This window comes from Mustela nivalis (assembly GCF_964662115.1).
Source record: "Mustela nivalis genome assembly, chromosome: 9".
Lineage (NCBI taxonomy): Eukaryota > Metazoa > Chordata > Mammalia > Carnivora > Mustelidae > Mustela > Mustela nivalis.
Window position 1 is genome coordinate 50,456,117 of NC_139028.1, and position 20,829 is coordinate 50,476,945.

A 20,829-nucleotide genomic window follows, 5' to 3' on the forward strand; every position below is an offset into this window, starting at 1 on the left:
ATAAATAAATCTTAAAAAAAAAAAAAGACTATCTGCTCTCTACTACTACTATGTGTTGGCACTTCTAAACAATGTTCATGTTAAAATAATCTTCTTTCGGTAAAATCTCTCTTTTCCTCTTCTTGATTCATCCTTCTAAGTGTGTACTACCTTTCCTGTCCTATTACTAATTTTTGGATAATAATCTCCATATCTTGTTCAATTTTGTAGCCTTAATAATAACAGGCATTGACCTTATGCTCATGTGAGTGAAATGAACCTGGGAACTTACCATAGTGATTTACTTGGTCTATGTTACTCCCTTTAATATTTTTGACTCAATGAATTTAAATCTCAAGTTTCTTGTCTGAAAAATAGGATAATAACGCTCACCTGTGACCCTGAACACTGTGATGTGGATCAGCAACAAAATGTGTAAAGTCCCTGGCACAATGCCTACCACTCAGTCTTTCAAAAATGCAATTGCCCTACTGGGTATTTACCCCAAAGATACAGAGGTCGCGAAAAGAAGGGCCATCTGTACCCCAATGTTTATAGCAGCAATGGCCACGGTCGCCAAACTGTGGAAAGAACCAAGATGCCCTTCAATGGACAAAAGGATAAGGAAGATGTGGTCCATGTGGAGCATAACAAATAGCATGGAGGACAAGGGGAGATGGAGAGGAGAAGGAAAATTGGAAGGGGAGGTGAACCATGAGAGACTATGGACTCTGAAAAACAATCTGAGGGTTTTGAAGGGGCGGGGGGTGGGAGTTTGGGGGAACCAGGTGGCAGGTATTGGAGAGGGCACAGATTGCATGGAGCAATGGGTGTGGTGCAAAAAACAATGAATACTGTTACGCTGAAAAGAAATAAAAAATTTTAAAAAAATGGAAGCTACTTATTGTGACATCACTGAAATCATTATTAGGTCAGCAGATGCATAATAAAATTCTATCATATGTCAGACTAAACTATGGGGAAACAGAGGTTAACAAGACATTTCTCTTGCTCTGGAGCAATCATCAACAGACATACACTTCAAGGTGGTCTAAAGTCTCTTCTGTCCTCTGGAAAGAACTGGTAAAGAATATAGGGCAAGGCATAGATTGCAAGCTTAAATCCTATGGGGAAAAAAGGCATTCAGGAGAGGTTTCCAAGTAAAAGTACCAATGAAACAGAGTATATACTACCTAGAGATATCATGTGATGGAAAAAAATCAAGTTAATCATTCGAAGTCAGAGATAATATGAGTTAGAAAATCCTTCTGTAAAGATGTTAAGTAAAAAAATAATAAGACACAAACTATAAATTTCAACGTGGAAAATCACCTAGAATAATTAGTGGAAGAAATCTGTCACATTGTTAAAACTGGTTGTCTCTGAGTGCTGGGATTATAGGCAGTTTTCATTTTCTTTATGTATGAAGTTTTTCATTTCAAAAATCAAAAGGTATAACTGTAAAATTAGAAGGAGAATCATGGTCCCTGAGCTGTTGAAAACTAAAGGCTGCAATTGTTAAAAATAAAACTTTATTTACTAGGCCCTAGAGCAAATAGCAGTTTCAGCTGAGAAACTTAGAAGAATCTTTGGTTCTATGGATGTCTCTTGAGTGAGATGTGACATGTGTGATTTACTTTTAGATAAAATGGTGCTGAAGGTTACCTTGCAGAAGAGAGTGAAGGGAAGTTGCAGAGAGTTGTGGCAAACTTGTTGGAACTTTAGAATGTGTTTTAAATACTCAATTCTTTCAGAAAAAATGTTGGACCATCAGATAATGAGTCACTGATTTTGAAATAAGCCCTTTCTGACCTCTGACCCTTGCCCTGAATACCTTTCTGCTTTTCTACTAGTGAGAGCCTATTTACCTCCCAGTCCAAGGGAGTCCAGCTCCAAAAAGACAAGACTGGCTCCCCCAACTTTGTTTCCCCCAGCACTGTGTGTGTGTGTGTGTGTGCACTTGCGCGTGCAGCGCGCGCAAGTGCAGGTGCCTTCAAAGCTCTTATCACACAGCCCAAAAATATTCTTTGTGTTTCTCCCTTAGTGGACTGTGTTTACCATTATTCTGTTTTAAATATCTCCACAGAGTGTTTGGAATATGAGAGAAGACTAATAAATTTCTTGTCACCACATGTCAAATCCAAGTACCATCTCAGTCCTTATCTTACTTGACCACTAATGCTGATAATTTCTGTCCTCCTCTACCAGCTACTGAGGATTGCTCCTCAGTGTTTTTCATTGCTGATATCCTGAGTACATATGTTTTCTAGAATTTAGTCTGTAACCCCCTCCTCTTCTGTATAGCTACTCTCCCTGACCAGGCTCATTTCCTTCTCTCAATTTGTCTCCACACATGTGACAATGATATCCACATACCTTTTTTAAGCCAGACCTCACTGCTAAAATCCAGATCCACCCTGCATGTCCTGGCCATTTTTACCCATACGCCCTATGGGCGTTCATACTCATCATGGTCACTTACGGACTCCGTAGTTTCTGGGTACCTCCCTCACCCAGGATCGACCTCCTCTTCCTGAGTTTTGTATCTCAATGAATCTCACTCTTTTTCACCCTCTTTTCTTTATCTAGAATATGTTGATGACCAATTTCCTCTTATTTTGTATCTTGTAGCGATCCTTCTTTTCCCTTCTTCTATTCTCCTTCTCTATTCCCCAATTTCCTTCCAGTTTTCACACCTTTATCAACTCTTAATATGGACTACCGCAATAGTCTAATAACTGATCAACTAAATATTATCTTCAAATTATTCTAAGGTAACATTTCTAAAAGCACAGTTGTTACTATGTTACTCTCTTGGTTCATGTCTCTTCATCACCTACAGAAACAGTCCTCAGGTAGGAGGTTTTGTTCTCCATGAAACAAACTCTGAATGGAGTTAAACATACAGAATCCTCATTAAGAAAGATCTTTGAGGTCAACAGCTGTTGAAGGGAGGAGAAGAAAGCAGGAGAGGGCAGAGGGAAAGGTCAAACTGTGGTGTCAACCTGTAGCAGCCTCTGCTCATCTTCTTTTCCTAATGCTCTAACATCCAACCAGACTGATTTGCAGCTCCTCAGTTGCTCAGCTCAAGCTTTTCGGTCTTTTCCTTTAGATAATATTGGCCATTCTCTCTTTTATGTCCCACAGTGCTTGGTACTACAGAGTATTACACTTTTGATTTTTATGCCTCTCTTTAGTAGATACTAAGCTTCTTGAAGTCAGGCATTCAACTTACTCATTGTTTATCCTAGACACAAAACATATATAACGTGTATCTGGCATGTAATACCCACTTAAAAGAACAGTATGGAAAGATGGATGGATAGAAAGAAAGATAAAAGCATTATCGTCATTATAAGACACTGAATCACTCTTCAATTTTAGTGTAACTTTTCCTGAGAAGATGCCATTCTCTGATTTTCTGGGAGAGGAACAAGGATGAGTGGAGACAGTGTGACTTAAATAGATGAGGCCCAAGACCCAGACAAGTCAGCAAAACCAGGAATGAGCAGTAAAATTCAATAAACAAGAGTATTCAACCTTCAGGTGGTGTTGGCAGAAGGGATCAGGAATCTGGGCTGAGGGAGAAGAAAAAAAATCTAAGAATACAGAAGCATAGTTTTGTCATAGTATCTCAGAATGCTAGGAAAGATCTTTGAGGTGTTCATCAAACCTTCATTTTTCAGAGGAGAAATGTTAAGGTCCTAGGAAGTAAGAGATCAATTCACCTGTCTATCCATCCATGCAATTATCAGTGCATTCAATATTCATTTGCAGTTAATGAGAACCTACCATGTTTAGATAGTGCGCTAGTCACTGGGAATGTAAATATGAATAGTCATGTTCTTTTCTATAAAGTAGTCCTCAATGTGCTAGAAAGGAAATTGATATAATCAAAAGACTGCAATTCAATGTGATAAGTGCATGAATATAAGATTGTGAATTAGAGATGCCAGGAATGAAGTTCTAATCTTTTGGTGGGGGAATTGTCAAGTGTTATGGGAACTGATAATGAGTATGAGCCCCAAGAATGAAATCAGGTTTGGAGTCAAAGGTTTTGAGAACCAGCATCTCTCCACATTTTTCTTTGCATTCAGAACAGGTAACAGATACAAGAATCTGGCAGAATCAAGAAGATAGATTAGTCTGAAGTAAAGGAGGAAGAGGAGTTAATTTCTTGCATGCCACTATCTGTACTTACACTTCTGCCTTCTTCCATTCCAGAGGTTGCCAAGGGCCATGACATAAGCAGCACTACACTCATTCTAGATTTTCTTAGTTGAGCTTATTTATCCAGAGTCCCTTTATTTGTCTTTCTCTAAGAAAAAGGAAAGAAGGGGAGAGGGGAGGAAGGAAAGAAAGCCCCTAGAAACAAAGATTGAAAACTAGTACCTCTTTTTCTGAGGCTCCATTTTGAACATGGCTTCATGATAGCTTTGGTAGCCTGGTGATTCCACAAGCCCTTCAGGGACCAGGCATGAAACCTTCTATGAATTACTTCAGTGAATCAGGTCAGACTGCCACAACATTTCTCAGACTTAACCTTAGGAAATAAATTGAGAAGAGGTGTTTGGTATATATTTAATCAGATGAAAATTTGCCTTATAAATAATTAATAATGTTCTATGCAGTCATTTGGATTTGTGACTCTTAAATTTATATCAGCAGCTATTCTTTTTTCCTCCCCAAAGATACATTTTATTTATTTCTTTTTTTATTTTCAGCATAATGGTATTCCTTGTTTTTGCACCACACCCAGTGCTCCATGCAATCCATGCCCTAATACCCACCACCTGGTTCCCCCAACCTGCCATCCCCCACCACTTCAAACCCCTCAGATTGTTTTTCAGAGTCCATAGTCTCTCATGGTTCACCTCCCCTTCCAATTTCCCCCAACTCCCTTCTCTTCTCCATCTCCCCTTGTCCTCCATGCTATTTGTTATGTTCCACAAATAAGTGAAACCATATCATAATTGACTCTCTCTGCTTGACTATTTCACTCAGCATAATCTCTTCCAGTCCTGACCATGTTGCTATGAAAGTTGGGTATTCATCCTTTCTGATGGAGGCATAATACTCTATAGTGTATATGGACCACATCTTCCTTATCCATTCATCCATTGAAGGGCATCTTGGTTCTTTCCACAGTTTGGCGACCATGGCCATTTATCAGCAGCTATTCTAACACTGAAATGCTCTTGCCAGAAAAAGGAGCAGGGTGTGGAAAATATTAAAAGAAAAAGCTCGAAAATTTAAAAATTAAGAAAATAAAATATGCTACATTGTCTAATCTCTGCTATTCAGATATAAATTGAGAATTTAAATGGTCTGTGCCCACGTTAAGCTCAAACTGTACTCAACCAGTTGCACCATAAATGTGTGTACCCTAAAATGCCAAGCAGTTTCCCATATTTCTTTCCTAGTATTTTGTTCTCATTTTGAAACAGAAAAACAATATAATGAGGACATTATTGGGAAAGCAACTACTATTTGTCTTGGGTCAGTTAGCAGTTAGTTAAATCCCATTGCTAGGACCAGATGCCAAAACTTACTGTTACAACACAAATGTTACCATACTTTGAACATTAGACCACTCTTCCTTCATTTCAACATTATCTTTTCTTAAAAAATTTGCACTAAGTTGAAAAAAATTATAGATACTCAAAGGATAAGATGTGAGTCTTTATAACATCTTACCATGGACTTCACTTATAACCAGCCATTAGCATGCCCACTGGTAAATCCTTAGTTGACTACAGTGAAAACAAGGTCAGTGAATCACTGAAGGATATTCCACCAACAATGAAGTTTTGCTAATATTCACCATCCTTGCTAAGGCAGAGCCAGTAGGTTCATAGAGACCATTAAAAGGTTTTTTTTTAATTATTTTAATTAACATAGAATGTAGTATTTGCCCCAGGGGCACAGGTCTGTGAAGCATCAGGTTTATACATTTCAGAGCACTCACCATAGCACATATGCTCCCCAGTGTCCATAACCCAGCTACCCTATCCCTAACCCCCAATGTCCCCAAGAACCCTCTGTGTGTTTCTTGAGATTATGAATCTCTTATGGTTTGTCTACCTCCCAATCCCATCTTGTTTCATTTTTTCCTTCCCTAACCCCCACAACCACCCACCTTGCCTCTCAAATTCCTCATATCAGAGATAGCATATAATTGTCTTTCTCTGATTGACTTATTTTGCTCAGCATAATACCCTCTAGTTCCATCTATGTCATTGCAAATGGCAAAATTTCATTTCTTTTGATGGATGCATAGTATTCCATTGTGTGTGTATGTGTATACCACATCTTTATCTATTCATCTGTTGATGGACATCTAGACTCTTTCCATAGTTTGGCTGTTGTGGACATTGCTGCTATAAACATTCAGGTGTGAGTGCCCCTTGAGATCCCCATGTATCTTTAGGGTAAATACCCAGTAGTATGATTGCTGGTGACCATTCAAAGATTTTAACAAGAATAGAAATTACTTTCTGTCTAATACCATGTCAAATCCAAAAATAAACTAACCAGCATTTTGACTTCTTCAGTCTTTTAGTTTCAAAAACAAAAACTACTCTAGTTCAAACATCCTCCAAAGAAAATTTAAGGTAAAAACATCATCAGGAACATAAAATAGAAATGACTGGACATTTCACCAAAGATTCCATGACTTCTGAAACTTTCTAGTATCATGTAATGATTCCAGAAAAGACACAAGCTTTCTTAAGTCTAATCTAAATTCCTTCGTACAGATAAAAGTTTAGTCTTTTCTGACCTAATTCCAGATATCCTGGGGAATAACTTTCTCCTCTTCATATGAAATACTCTGTCTTGATTTAAGATTTAGGGAGTTTACTTTCTGGCTTTTCTTTCTACATCTATGGCTCTACTAATAAAAAGAACATGCCCATGTACACGTTGCTGTCAGAAATAGTTTTGACAGAACTAACATTTAGGCTCCTATGTAAGTAAAACATTACCTGCCTTTCTCCAGACACTTTTTACATTGTTAGGATGGCCTTTAGTCTCTCAGGATGGCTTCTTACATTGGATCATAAATAAGGCCTCTCTGACCACCAACTGCCTGTAACAACACAAGACATTCCTTCTTCCTGAATCCTAAAATCCTTCCAGTCTTTGCTGAGTTCTAGCTAAGATTCTAGCCAGAATATTTCAGACACCCCAGGATTATGGCTCATGGAACCCTGCTGGTGTTATGTCTTTCCTCTCATAATCCCAGATGAGGCAATAATAGGGTACAAACATGATTTCTCCATCAGATATAAAGACCTGTCCAGTGGATTCGGCAAGGCCAATTTCCTACTTCCTAAGATCTAAATTCCACAGGGTCCAGGAGATCTATTTATGGGACAACAAAGCTGGGAACCCATTCTGAATGATAGACAACCTGGGATGAGTTGCTATGGTTGGACAGAGGTACTGAGAGATGGAGGAGCCAGGGAAAGAGGAGAGAATAATATACAAATTGATGCCTTTGTTGAACAACAAAGCTATGACTTCTAAGATGTTATTCCTAGGTCCTTTGATTATATTTGAGATAAGGAGCTTAAGCTCCTTGTGACAGGTGGGGTGATTGTATAACTTGCAAGGGCAAACTCTCAGTCAGCCTGTGTCAAGCCCTATGCAGCTCCCAAAAGAGTCTCTGTGAGTATACCAGTGTTCTCACCCACCACTTGGGGGACCAGTGACTGGGAAGATCCAAGTGCCTTCATCCTTTGTGTTGCCTGGGGTAGCTTTCACAAAGATACTGTTCTCAGAAGAGCTGTTAGTGGCAGCATGGTAAAAACTCCATTTCCTTTCATCTTTCTAAAATCACTAAATACTCCATTTTGCTGTAATTTTTCAGTGATGATATTCTAAGCATTTGAAAGCAAGAATAGTTTCTGCTTCTGATAGATGAAGCCAGATGGACTCAATAATAATTCTTTTAAATATACTCTAATTTGGGATCCTGCCTTTAAGCCACATATCACAATATCTCTTCCAAAATCTTAAAGCTGTGAAACAAATACTTTGTTAGGCTCTCTCAAAAAAAAAAATTAAAAAAAAAAAAAAAAACGGAAATGATGTCAGTTCTTTAGAATAAGTAAGAAGGAATGAAAGGATGGTGAGGGTAAAGCTTGGCTTTCAGAACAGAAAGCCACAAAAGGAGCCATGAATAAAATGGAATATTTTTGAAATGAGACAAATGGCTTTATGCTTCTTATATTAGCTATTAACTGCTGGGACTCATTAGATATACTATGCAAAAGGCAATAATTGAATGTGTGAACACTCTGCGGTGCCACAATGGCATTCCTATTTCTAGCGTCCACTATAATTATGAATCCTCCTCAATATATGGAACTCAGAAAAGAAATGCTGCCCTTGAATCAAGTTTGCCTGGTTCAAGGCATTTTTATTCTAACTCTAACTCATGGAGGTAGGCATTCCAACTTACTGGATACAGAAAACCTCTTTGGTATTTCTGAGCACAGCACAGGAGATCTTCCCAAAGGGGTTTGAGGAGGGAAGGAAGATGAGAGACTTCTCGTTCTACCAGAGCTCCAGTGCTCCCATCCTTTACCAGGCCTAATAACTGTTCCTCATTGAATTCCACATGGTTTCTAAGAGCCTCACCCTGTCCTGCAGGGTGTTTTCTCACACAGAGTCCCTTCCTCCATCAGGCCAGTTCCCAGGACTTAAAGCTACTTATCAGTCTTTTCAGCCATCGCTGAGCATAACCTCAGCCTGATGGCCTTTTCTGTCTGTATTTAAATTTAACCTACCAACTTCCATCAACTAAACCATTCCTATAACTCTCCATCTTTCAAAAAAAAAAAAAATTTCTCTCCATGAATAGCACAATAGAACTAGCTGTCAGGTCCTGAGTCTCCATTCAAAACAGTCCTATGTGTGCAGGATGCTGAGGTTTCAGTCAAGACGTTCTCAGATTTCGGTAACAATAAGCTTGGAATAAACCTGGGTAAATGGGCGGCAACTGCTAAACACTTCTCTTAGTCCTAGGTTGCACTGGGAAAAGTATAATGGCCTAACAGAAATAACAGTCCTTGTACATGTGGCATCAATCATGTGTCAGTCAGCATATAACACCTGGAAAGAGTGTTCACATCAGGAATATTGACAAAACAGAGTATATACCAAGAGAGGCAAGCAAAGTACTTAGTGACTTAAGAAATGTGTCCAAATAACAATAGAAACATGTAGGGATATAGAAGACCAGTGGGCCATTTTCCCATCCAGATTGTTCCCCTTCCTATCTTATTTTCTCTTCTGTCCCCATCGTATACCATGCCCTGTCATAGGCACTGAGGAAACCAAGATGATAAGGCTCATCTCTGGTCCATTCCCTGAGGCTGCCAGCCACTTGTCCTCAGAATCTAAAAACTGGATGCAATAGTACAACTCTGTCACAAATACCTCATGCTAGTTTAATTGTGAGGGGTGCACTTAACCACACTTGAGTTAATACTGTTAGTTGAATAGACTTTATTGCATAATGGAAAGAACACGGGCTTTCCAGTCAGATAAGATTGGGTTAAAATTCCATTCTGACCAATCCTATATGTGAAATGTATATTTGGAGAGAGTTTGGCTTACGTGGCGATGATCACTATTCAAAAGACACTGGTGAATGCACCCAGTAAAAGGTCGGGTGCATAGTAGTGACTCAAAAATGTTAGTTTCTAAATCTCTCTATTCTTACTAGTCTTTTTTTTTTAATTTTTTATTTTTTATAAACATATATTTTTATCCCCAGGGGTACAGGTCTGTGAATCGCCAGGTTTACACACTTCACAGCACTCACCAAAGCACATACCCTCCATAATGTCCATAAACCCACCCCATCTTCTCCCAACCCCCTCCCCCCAGCAACCCTCAGTTTGTTTTGTGAGATTAAGAGTCACTTATGGTTTGTTTCCCTCACAATCCCATCTTGTTTTATTGTATTCTTACTAGTCCTAAAGCTCCTCTGAATTTTTTGAATTTAGCTTGACCTATTAATCCAGGGCCTAATGCACCTGACAAACTCTTGTTGGGTTCCATGTTTCACTAGATGAGTAATAGTTCTTTGTCTTAGAGGACTGTTGGAAAGATGAGCTACATTAAGGAATAGGCTTGCTTTCTAAGAACTATAAAGCATCACATGTATATGAGACGGGGATAATGATCATGACCACAATAAAAAGGGTACCATATACAATTGTCAAATCCAGTGCCACAGACAGGAAGTCTAAAGAATGAATAACTGTTAATGATAATGACAGTAGCTTGCCTTATTAGGTTTAACAACTGGTTTAATCCTCACAGCAACTCTTTGAGAGAAGTACTATAATTTCTCCCATTAAAACAAAGAAATTGTGGTACCAAGGGATTCAGGAATAAGAGAACACATCTAATAAGTCAGGAAACTGATTCATGGTCTGACTTCAGAATCTAGACTAAGTATAAAAATCCCTTTTTCAGATCAAAACCAGGGTGGCACCACACCTTTAGTCAATGGTCTCTGCATGTTCCATTCATATACATCAAAACAAGCTGCATTATTTTTCACAAATCCTGAGACTGTTTCCAGCTCATTCCGTACATCCTTTGCCATGCAAAAAATAGGTCTCTTTGCACCCTGAGAATAATGGACTGAGCTTGGCAGAGACTATCATGATGAAAGCCACTCCGGCTGACTGTGGTTCTATTCACAGACTTTCAATTCTTCTGTCAAATCCACTTGTTCTGCGCACTTGAAAATGGCTGTGCTTTTTCCCCAGGCAACTCCTCAAGCAAACACTGGTGCTCTTTCCTGTCACCAGGCTTCGTGGATAATTGGAAGGTGTCCGTGAGTGTTGGCATTTCCACAGCAGCTGTTGACTCAGTCTCATGCACAACAGGAGAAAATGCCTTCATTTCTAAAGAAATAAATCTTCACTTACAGTCCACTCAAATGGATACGGATTGTGACAGTCTGCCAGGAAATGACAAACATACTTACGAAATCTTCCTTCAGCCGTATGGATTCAAATGATCCTGAAAACAGAGCCAGGTTCTGGACAGGCAGGCTGAGTGTACCTAAAATGAATGCAATATGGCATGTCAGAAAAAAGGTAAAATAGAATTTCCAAGGGTTTTCATAAAAATTGCATTGAACTATTGGAGAAACTATAATAGTTACTGTTGATGAACTTGTTCTATGGCAGGAACTGAGCTAGGCACTTACCTCGTTTGTTCTTGCATCCATTGATTCATTCTTTTGAGAAAATGATAAACCACCTACATACAGTGTGCCAGGAGCTGTGGTAAGGGCTTGGAATAAAACAGTAATATACATGGTCCCTAACATCTTAGAGCTCATAATCTAGTGGAGGAAACAAATGTTAGACATGTTGTTAAAAAGTAATTTTTTTAAATGAAATATGATTAACATATAATGTTATATTAGTTTTAGGTGTATAAGGTAGTGATTTGACAATTCTATATATTATTCAAAGCTGACCACAGTAAGTGTAGTCACCATCTGTCCCCATATAACATTATTAAAATATTATTGACCAAATTCCCTCTGCTGTACTTTTCATCTGGGACTTATTTTATAAATGTAAATCTGTACCTTTTAATTCCTTTTATCTATTTTTCCCAACTCCCCTAACTCCCCTCTGGAAAAATGTCCAGTCTCTGTATTTATGAGTCTGTTGTTTTTAGATTTCTTTACTGGACTCTTTGTTTTTTAGATTTCACATATAAGTGAAATCATAAGGTGTTTGTCATTCTCTAACTTATTTTATTTTATATAAAACCCTCTAGCTCCATCCATGTTATCACAAATAGCAAGACCTTGTTCTTTTTTATGGCTAATATTACATTGCAGATATATGCCACTTCCTCTTTATCTACTCATCTGTAGATGGACATGGCTTATTTCCACATCTTGGCTATTGTAAATATAGCTGCAATAAACATACCAAATTAGTGTTTTCATTTTCTTTGGGTAAATACCCAGTAGTGGAATTACTGGACCATAGGTTATTTCTAGTTTTATTTCTTATAGGATAAAAGTAATTATTTAAATTAAAATTATGAAGTCTGAAAAGGAGAATTATTAGGCCCTCTCTATAATTCTCACTGGAGGAGATAGTTGAATTAAGATGAGAAGTGTAAGTGGAGGTCAGAGGGAAAAGCAAGATAGTGAGGAACAGAAGAAATTACCTGGGAGAAATCATTTAAATAACTTTGAAAGGCAAGTGCTATTCTTTCATTGTAGAGCTAAGGACACTGAAGTGCAGAGTGAATTAGTAACTTGCTTAAGATCACACACTAGTACATACTAAGTCTACTAATTTGAACCCAAGTAAACATTTTTTTCCCTAATAATTTATTTTCCATAGAAATTACATACCAGAAGATCTTTCTACCCATCATTAATACTTTACCTTTAAAAAGAGCCACTCTTTCTGTTGCCAAGGATTTTTTTTTTCTCCATATCCATGGACGATAATAGATGAACATGACTTTTAACTTCAAAGATGACACCTGTGGGGCACCTGGGTGGCTCAGTGGGTTAAAGACTCTGCCTTCGGCTCAGGTCATGATCCAGGGTCCTGGGATGGAGCCTGGCATCAGGCTCTCTGCTCAGCGGGGAGCCTGCTTCCACCTCTCTCTCTGCCTGCCTCTATCTGCCTACTTGTAATCTCTGTCTGTCAAATAAATAAATAAAATCTTTTAAAAAATGACACCTGTATTGCTCAAGATACATAACCAAAAGGAACTAGTAATATTTGGTTTCTTTTCCATCTCTAAGAAAAGGAAAAGATCTCTTTTGTCCTTTTTAGAATTCTCCTCCCTGATAAGGATTTAATTCTGATATATTAAAGATAAAATTTTTTAAAAATCCCGATATAATAGTTGATAGTTGTGTGAGGTCCTGGTATCACAAAGATGGAGGTACCAATGGTTTGAGTTGTGAGTACCTGAACGTATCAAGGAAATAATTTGCCTTCCATGTTTTAAAGCATCTTATTCCTGGAACTCTTCCCTGTGCCAAAATTTTGGCTTACAAAGAGATGACAATGGTAGTAATAACACCAATCACAACAGTAGTTATCATTCAGTGGGAGCCTGTGTATAGGCACTTAACATTTTATTGATGTTTAAGACACACATTTTTTGGTCTTCATAATCAATGACAACTTAAAATTACAATTTTCATAGTTGTAAGTGAAACAATGCATGCTTCTTATAATCAATGATTTCTTCAGATCAACATTTGACAACATATTTCTATTTGATCTTCACACCAACCTATGATGAAGTCCCAATACATTTTTTTTTTTTTTATAAATGAAGAAACTGAGTCTTCAAAGGTTCAGGTAACATGTCTCAGATTGTACAGCCAGTAAGTGAGGAGAATGATTCTGACCCAGATTTGTTTGACTAAAGTTTGTGTTTTCTTTAGTCTTTGAAACACAATTGTGTCTTCGAGGTTTGCCTTAAAATGACCTAGTTACGCAAATGGTCATAACTGGATCAAATATTGTTTTCTGTGGTCATGTCACTGCATGTGCAAATTTATTACATGTGCCTGATTTTAGATGTGACCTCCTCAGTCACATAACATGAGAACATTTTGGATGGTACACTAGAAAGAAACCTAAAGTTCCAGTTGAATTTACAAAGCAAATGAATAAATCTCTAATTAAGTAGTCTGTATCTCATAACAATTTGAACTAGAGGCTATTTTTGTTTTTTCACACGATTTGGGTTCAAATTTTGTTTCTTCAACTTTGCAAGTTTGAGCAAATCATGCGCCTTTTTTGAGTCCCATCTCATAGTCCGTTGTATGCTGCATTCAGTGTTTATACAACCTTTTATGATGTCAGCCAGTACAGACTGGACCCAGAGTCAGAAAAATGAGCAGATGCACAAGCGCCCTCCCTTACAACACTGTGAAGAGCACACTTGGGTTGACCCACAGCTGGACACAACATGGAGCTACGGTCCAGGAAAGGATCCTCTCTCCACAAGTGACAAGGAAAGGGAGTCTCTGTGTCACTGCTAACACTTCTGCCATGAGTTCTAGGCACTGAGGTATTAAGTGATTTGTGTTTGCACAGCTGCTGGGATAATGGCACCTCCTCTACCAAAGCAAGGGCACAGAGCCACAAGCTTTACTTAGTACATGCTGGAAAACCAGGATAAAAGGGTCAGCAGTTGCATTAGAAATTAAAATATCAATGCTGAAGCTCAGGACTATTTTGAGAATTTAATTAGAAAATACAATTGCTTAGCAGCACGTAGGATATGGTAAGGTTTCTGTTAATGATGATATCAGTGATAGTGACGATGATGATCGTATTTGAAAAAGACCACTTCATCTTAGATTCTGTTAAAGCACTGATTCTTCACTCTGTGTTAGGCACTATGCTAGTGCTAGGCAAATTATTTATTTAGACTTCATAAAAACCATAAGGCTATTTCTATCTCCATTTTTTAGATGAAAAAAATGAGAGCTCAGAGAGAACACCAAGGTTTTCTGATTCCAAGTATGCCATGACACTGTCAAGTCTTATTAAAAAGAGTCCTTTCCATAAAAATATTTGTCATAGGATCACTTTTCATTATAAGATTTTCTGTATTTTAAAGTATTTATGCACATTTCCTCAGTATTTATTTGTCGCCCTATGGAAACTAATTGTTAAAAATACAATATGTGAATCAGAAACCAGATTTTATTTTTCCTCTTTGAAAACCCAACAAGCCCATTAGAAGAACTTCTATTGAAAAGTCTGCCAATAGCTTATATTGTTGAGGATTTAGAGCAACTGATATTTGTAAATTGCTGGTTGGAAAACCAGCAATTTCCTACGAACATAATATACATCAACCCTGGGACCCATTAATTCCACTCCTAGATATTTATCCAAGATAAATGAAATAAATGTCCAGAAAATATTTATACATGAATATTCATAGTCACTTTGTTCATAGCTGTACAAATTTGTAAATGGCCCAAATGCTCATCAATCACAGAATGGGCCAAGAAAATGTGGTAAACTCATATTATGGATTACTACTCACAACAACACAAATGACTCTTAAAACTCATTTTTTCCAGTGAATCATTTCTATAATAATGGTATTCAGAACAGTGGCTGCGGGGTGTGGGGGACTGACTTAGAAGGGGCATAAAGAAGTGTTCTTAGATGGTGGAAGTGCTCACTCTCTTAGTAGAGTGTGGGTTAGGTCAGTGTAGATACTTAAACCTCATTGAACTGCAATAGTTAAAATCTGTATCTTGGACTGTATATAAATTTTGTGTCGTACCAAAAAGAAAACACAGCAGATGCCAGAATTAGATTCTAGTATTTTACTTCATCTCTTCAGATTGAAGATTGTTTTTAAAGGATATCCATAAGGAGAAACACTGAGATGATTTTTATTAAGTTCCAAGCCTAAGTGCTTTTACCACTATGGCAGAGATTGGTAATTACCCCCTCCTTTATCCAATCACCCCTTCTGCTTGTGTAATTCCCAAGTTTAGGTAGACACATGGATCACCAGCTAAAGACCACACTCCTCAGCCTTTCCTGAAGATGGGTGTGGACATGCACACTTAGGATCTGCCTAATTGAACATAATGTGTGTAACTTCTACATTATGACCTTAAAAGGGAGAGAATGTACTTTCTCCTTCCCTTCTCACACTTTTCTGCTGTGACAGATATACTTCCAGCAGGAGGATACGGAACCAACCTCAAGCATGTGCCTATGACAAGGATGGAGAATTGATAGAGGAATTTGGATTCTCTCTCATAGTCCTGGAATGCCTACGGAGACTTCTAAAGCAGAAAGAAACTTCTCTCTCATTTAAGCTACTGTATTTGAGGAGATTGTTATCTAGCCACCTAATCCATATCTTAGCATAACCATTCTTTGTTTAGGCAACCTCCTTAGGACCCTGCTTCAGGGATCCACTAACATCTGCTTGAGGAGAGGATTGCAGAAAGGTCTGGAGGGTCTGCCAGATCATTGGTTCTTACACTGGATTCTTGGCCCTCGAATGAACCTCCGCTCCAAATGAAGCAGAATCTCTGAGAGAGATACAGCCTACCCCTGTTCTCCAGTTACTCCATGGCTCACAAGCTGCTTCAGAAATGTTCTGTGCCAGGTGCAGGGAACTCAAACAGACAGCAGATGAACCTTCATAGTAAACCTCTCAGGCTGCATTTCTCCAGAGGAAAGACTATGGAGCAAACGCAGAATCTTTCCTCAAAGTTTTTTCCTGTGGCTGCCCAGAGATTACTTCCTGTCAGTCAGACCTGGCTTTCAAGGTTTCATTCCATCTCACCAGTTTAGAGTTTGTTTATTTTAGCTTCATTTGCTCCTGGTTTTGACACAGCAAACTTGTTCTCTCTCACTGCTTTTTAATCTGCCTACATGATCACCTCTAGGTCGATGTTGACTTTCCTGAAGTGAATGAGCCCAAGAGACTTAATTAACCTCTTTAGATATTTCCTTTCACTTGGCAAGTTCCAAAGTCAATTTTTTTTTCTTCAGTACATTTTATCTTCAAGGAAGCCTTGAGTTAGGCAGAAATTTCTAGCCTCACCATTTGAAAGATGAGATACTTGAGGCACAGTGAAGAAAATAAATATGTCCAAGATTACATAAAGAGATGGTACAAAACAGGGTGTCCTGGTTACAAGTCTAATACTTATCTTCATGAAACTGTGATCTCTCTCCTTTGTATCTCATTTGGAAGGCAGGATTGTAGATATGAGTGGAGTACCCACTCTCTAGGTGATGACCTGATGAGTAAGGACAAAAAAAAAAAAAAAAGAGTTTTACATTCCAATAATTTAATCCTCTTTCCCTGTTTTGGTAAATGGCACCACCATGAATCCAGCTGTCTGAGACAGAAAAAAATAGACTTGATCCAAAACATTTCCCTTTTAAGCATTTCCCACAACAATCATCTGCCAAGTTTTATTCTTGTGACCTTTTTATTATTTCAAAAGATATGTCCCACTCCTTTATCCTGACCACTACTGAATAAAGCCTTTATGATGTTCAGTCTGATTTAATCAATAACATTAGAACTTTTATCCTCATCTCTATTTTTTATCTCCTCCAATCCATCCTGCATCCTGCTACTTCATGATCTTTTTATAATCTGACCCTGACACTTCCTGCTTGAGCTGCTGTAATTGCTTCCTTGAATTTTCTGGATGAGATTCAGATTCTCTGTCCTTGCATGCAGGACTCTTCCTATTCAGAAGCCTCTGCAATAGTGCAGGTTCCTTTCTTTCCCTTTGCTGTATTCACCCTTCATTCTGCCCCTACCGAGCTACTTGAGGTTTCTCGAATGTGTCATTCTATTTGCTATCTTTCTGCTGACATCTGAAAGCTCAATATATTTGGAGATCAAGAGAGTCATAAGTGTGTAAAATCACCTAGGTGTAAGATGATAGGGAGCAGTAGAAAGAGTGACACGTGTGCCAAAAAGCATGGAAAGTCAGATTTCAACCCTGTACTGAGATCACACAGAACTGCTGTGAAACACCATTCCAACTACAGCTGCCAGATTGTTACCCTTGAGGCCTCCATGCTTGCTGAGGCAAGTACCGGCAGTGTCTGTCCCCTGTGACTTTGCCTCATTTGGTCCAATGGAGTCTTACAGACTCAACTTCTCATCCTTTCCTCTGATCCCAGGCCTCCTCTTTTGGCATCAGTCTTCTCATGTGTGCCCTTTTACGTGTCTTTGCCATCTCTATGGCCAGCCGAGAGCCATGACAGTAGAGGCTGCTTACATCTTGTTTTACCTCCACTTCCAGTGCTTACCACACAACTCGTGCTCAATAAACATCTGAGTGGATGGCTGTGTGAGTAAATTAGTCTTTCTGAATGGGAGGAATGTCAAGGAATAAATGGCCTGGATTTAGTGTTCCGGGCTACCAACAGGAATGTCTGTGTTCACAGGGAATGAGTTTTCCTCCGTCATACCCACCCCATTTTCATGGTAGAAGGAATGTTTTCCAGAGCTCTGAGGGGTACCATTTCTCTTTAAGGTCCCCATGTTCCACTTCTCATTTTAAATAGCTAAATGTCAGCAATCTTGGCTTATACAGAAATGCCCTTCTTTTCCTCAAAAATCACAACTAAAATTTTGTTTTGTTTTCTTTTGCAGTTAATTAACTGTCACTGAATGGTATGTAACAGAGAAATGCCCCCTCATCAGAGTTTCATTTCCAAACAAATACCACATTATGAAAAGCAATTAAATATTAAGATCGTAATCTCTTCATCTTCAATAATCTATGTGTGTATAATGTAGCAAGTTAGAGAGATAATGGGATCATAATTGGCTGAGAAAATGAGGTTGGAGGAATTCTGACACGAGATGGGCTTCAGGAGGAATGAAGGAGGCAAACGTTCAGTGTCCCTGGACATGAGGAGAAAAAGTGGCGACTGGAAAGAATCCTCGTAGGAGGTGGTGTGCCTTATTGAGGTTGGTAAGAAATTGGGGAGGGGGGACATAAGAAAAAACTTACAAATTGCTCCTAGAAGAAAGGAAAGGGCTCACTTTTTCCCTGGAAATTTGAGTGTTTCATAAAAACTGGGTGCCTAATAACTAGAAAATCAGAGCTCTCCTGAATAGCAAGAAAGCAGAAATAGAAGAGACATCCAGGATTGAAGTTGCAACAGAGCAAGGCAGATTGTGAAGGGAATAGGGGGCATCAAGCTGCTGCCTAGTTAGAATGAGATCATTAAGGGAATGTGATTGTAATCAAGCTACTTCTGTGCATGACACCAGGATCCCACATCTGCCTGAGACAACAAGCTCTGAAGATATCACTGATTGAAGTTGGAAAAAATGGTAATAGGAAATCGGAGCCAGACAAACTGTTTTTCTCTGAATTAAGTGATGAGGGTACCTCAGAACACAGAAAGGCCTGTTATAGAAAGAGTCAAGAGAGACTGTCAAAAATCTTTTGTTCTATTCCCCTGCCTTCAGGAGGAATGACCTCTAAGCTAACATGGGTAGAAGTGAAGATCTGCTTAACTTGCAGCAAAAGAGCTCCTTCCACTAAGCCCTCTAAGGAACAATTATAGGAGTCTTTACCTAATTGGAGTATTCCTTTTTCCATTTATTGGGGTAAATTCTGAAGACCAGAGAAGTAGCAAATGTGTTGATTCTCTGTTGTCCATCACGTTCTGAGACATTCAACAGGGATCTAGCTGGCAGAGCACAGGACTCTAGGAGATAGACCATAGTCCTTGGGCACTGAGACTTTTAAGCTGCATGGTTGGGGAAGCACCAGCCCCTGTGTTGGCACAACCAAAGACTCGCTCCAAGCCTTGAGGTTAATCTTGAGGTAGTTATTATGACTTGGAAAGAACTTTGGCCCCCAGCCCTTTTCCATGACCTGAGCATTTACAGTTGGAAGAGACACCCACCTCTAGTGCGGTTAGACAGCTGAGGTCCTAAGCCATTCACTCATTTAAAACACTTCAGTGGCCTTCCACTGCCAATAGAATAAAATCTAGACTCTGCCTCCTGACATGCATGGCCTTTCAGGGTCTGAGGCCCACCCACCTGGTCAAATGGATCTATTCCACTCTCTCACATACTCATTCTATTTGGGCACAACTTGAAGGCCCACCTTTTCCATGTCCCTTCACCTTTGCACATATATTCATTTTACCTTTAATATTCCCATTCAAACATACCTTGCAAATTCATATCTACACTTTGGCACCTGTTCTAACACATGCTTTTCTTACAATGATGAAATAGATTCCCTCAAAAGATCTACCTCTCCCCTTTCTCTGGCCACCATGCACCTCATGCATTCCTCTATCATTGTACGTGTGATTCAGTGCAAGAAATCACTTAGAACAGCACTTTACAGATAGAAGCATTAGTAGATGTTAAATGGTAGTACTTTTTAATCATTTTGCAATTATCAGTTTATATATGCATCTGTCTCTACTATTAGACGATAGATGCCTTGTTTATCTTCTCTTAGCACTGTCTCTCCAGCTCTGTCTCTATTTAGAATACAAGTAACTTTTATTTTTATTCTCAGGTGAAAAAAAAGCTATTGTGGTATGAAAAGTTTTAAAGGGAAGAAATACTTGAGTTCAAATCCTAACTCTTCCATTTCCTCCCTGGAATTTGCTATATAAATCTTAACTACTTAAATCTTTAGCTTCCTCATTTTTAAAATAGGGGGAAAAAACAGCTACATCATAAATGTTTTCTTAGGCCTATATGGAGTCATATATATTTTCTGGCCCATCATAAGATAACATGTGTGTCTGACTCTGACCTGGAAATAAAAATGAAAATCATGAGGATGCTGGAGATGGGAATGTGTGAACACGAGAAATTTACTAGAAGAGAAAGTTTTTCTAAACTTCAGAGATCATATATTTTTTAAAAAATGAATCATATAAACTTTCTTAAACAACTTTGTTCTTTTACTGTGAAATACAAAAGGATGTAATTGTGTGCAGTTGGCAAAGATTCTTACCGTTAATGTGAAATTTGAGGAAATCCAAGCTGCAATCTAGATTTTTAAAAAATCTGATCCAAAAGAAAAGTATTTATTGCCTTTAGAAAGTGACTCAGTGAAGAAGTACTTGAGCTCGAGGGGAAAGAATTTAGGACATTTCAACTTAAAAGAATAATACTTTTCTTTGAACCTGATGCTGGAGGAATCAGGAAGAATTAATTTTTTGGATAAGTCTGGTACTCCCTCTCCCTCCTATTCCTCCCTGCCTCCCATTCTCTTCTCTTTGCAGAGCAGTAATTATCAGAAAGAATCAGCTT

General features: G+C 38.5%; 2 long non-coding RNA genes across 3 annotated transcripts in view; one reads left to right on the forward strand and one right to left on the reverse strand.

Moving 5' to 3' along the window:
* Nucleotides 1-964: 964 nt before the first annotated feature.
* On the forward strand, nt 965-18,262 carry LOC309873445. Its single transcript, XR_014316362.1, has 3 exons — nt 965-1,062; nt 10,773-11,105; nt 18,181-18,262. It is a non-coding gene; the product is annotated as an uncharacterized lncRNA (long non-coding RNA).
* LOC309873443 overlaps nt 13,114-20,829 on the reverse strand; it is a 35,132-nt gene continuing 27,416 nt past the window's right edge. For both annotated transcript variants that reach the window (XR_014316359.1, XR_014316360.1), the window contains exon 4: nt 13,114-16,801. This is a non-coding gene — a long non-coding RNA (uncharacterized lncRNA). The remainder of the gene's footprint in view (nt 16,802-20,829) is intronic.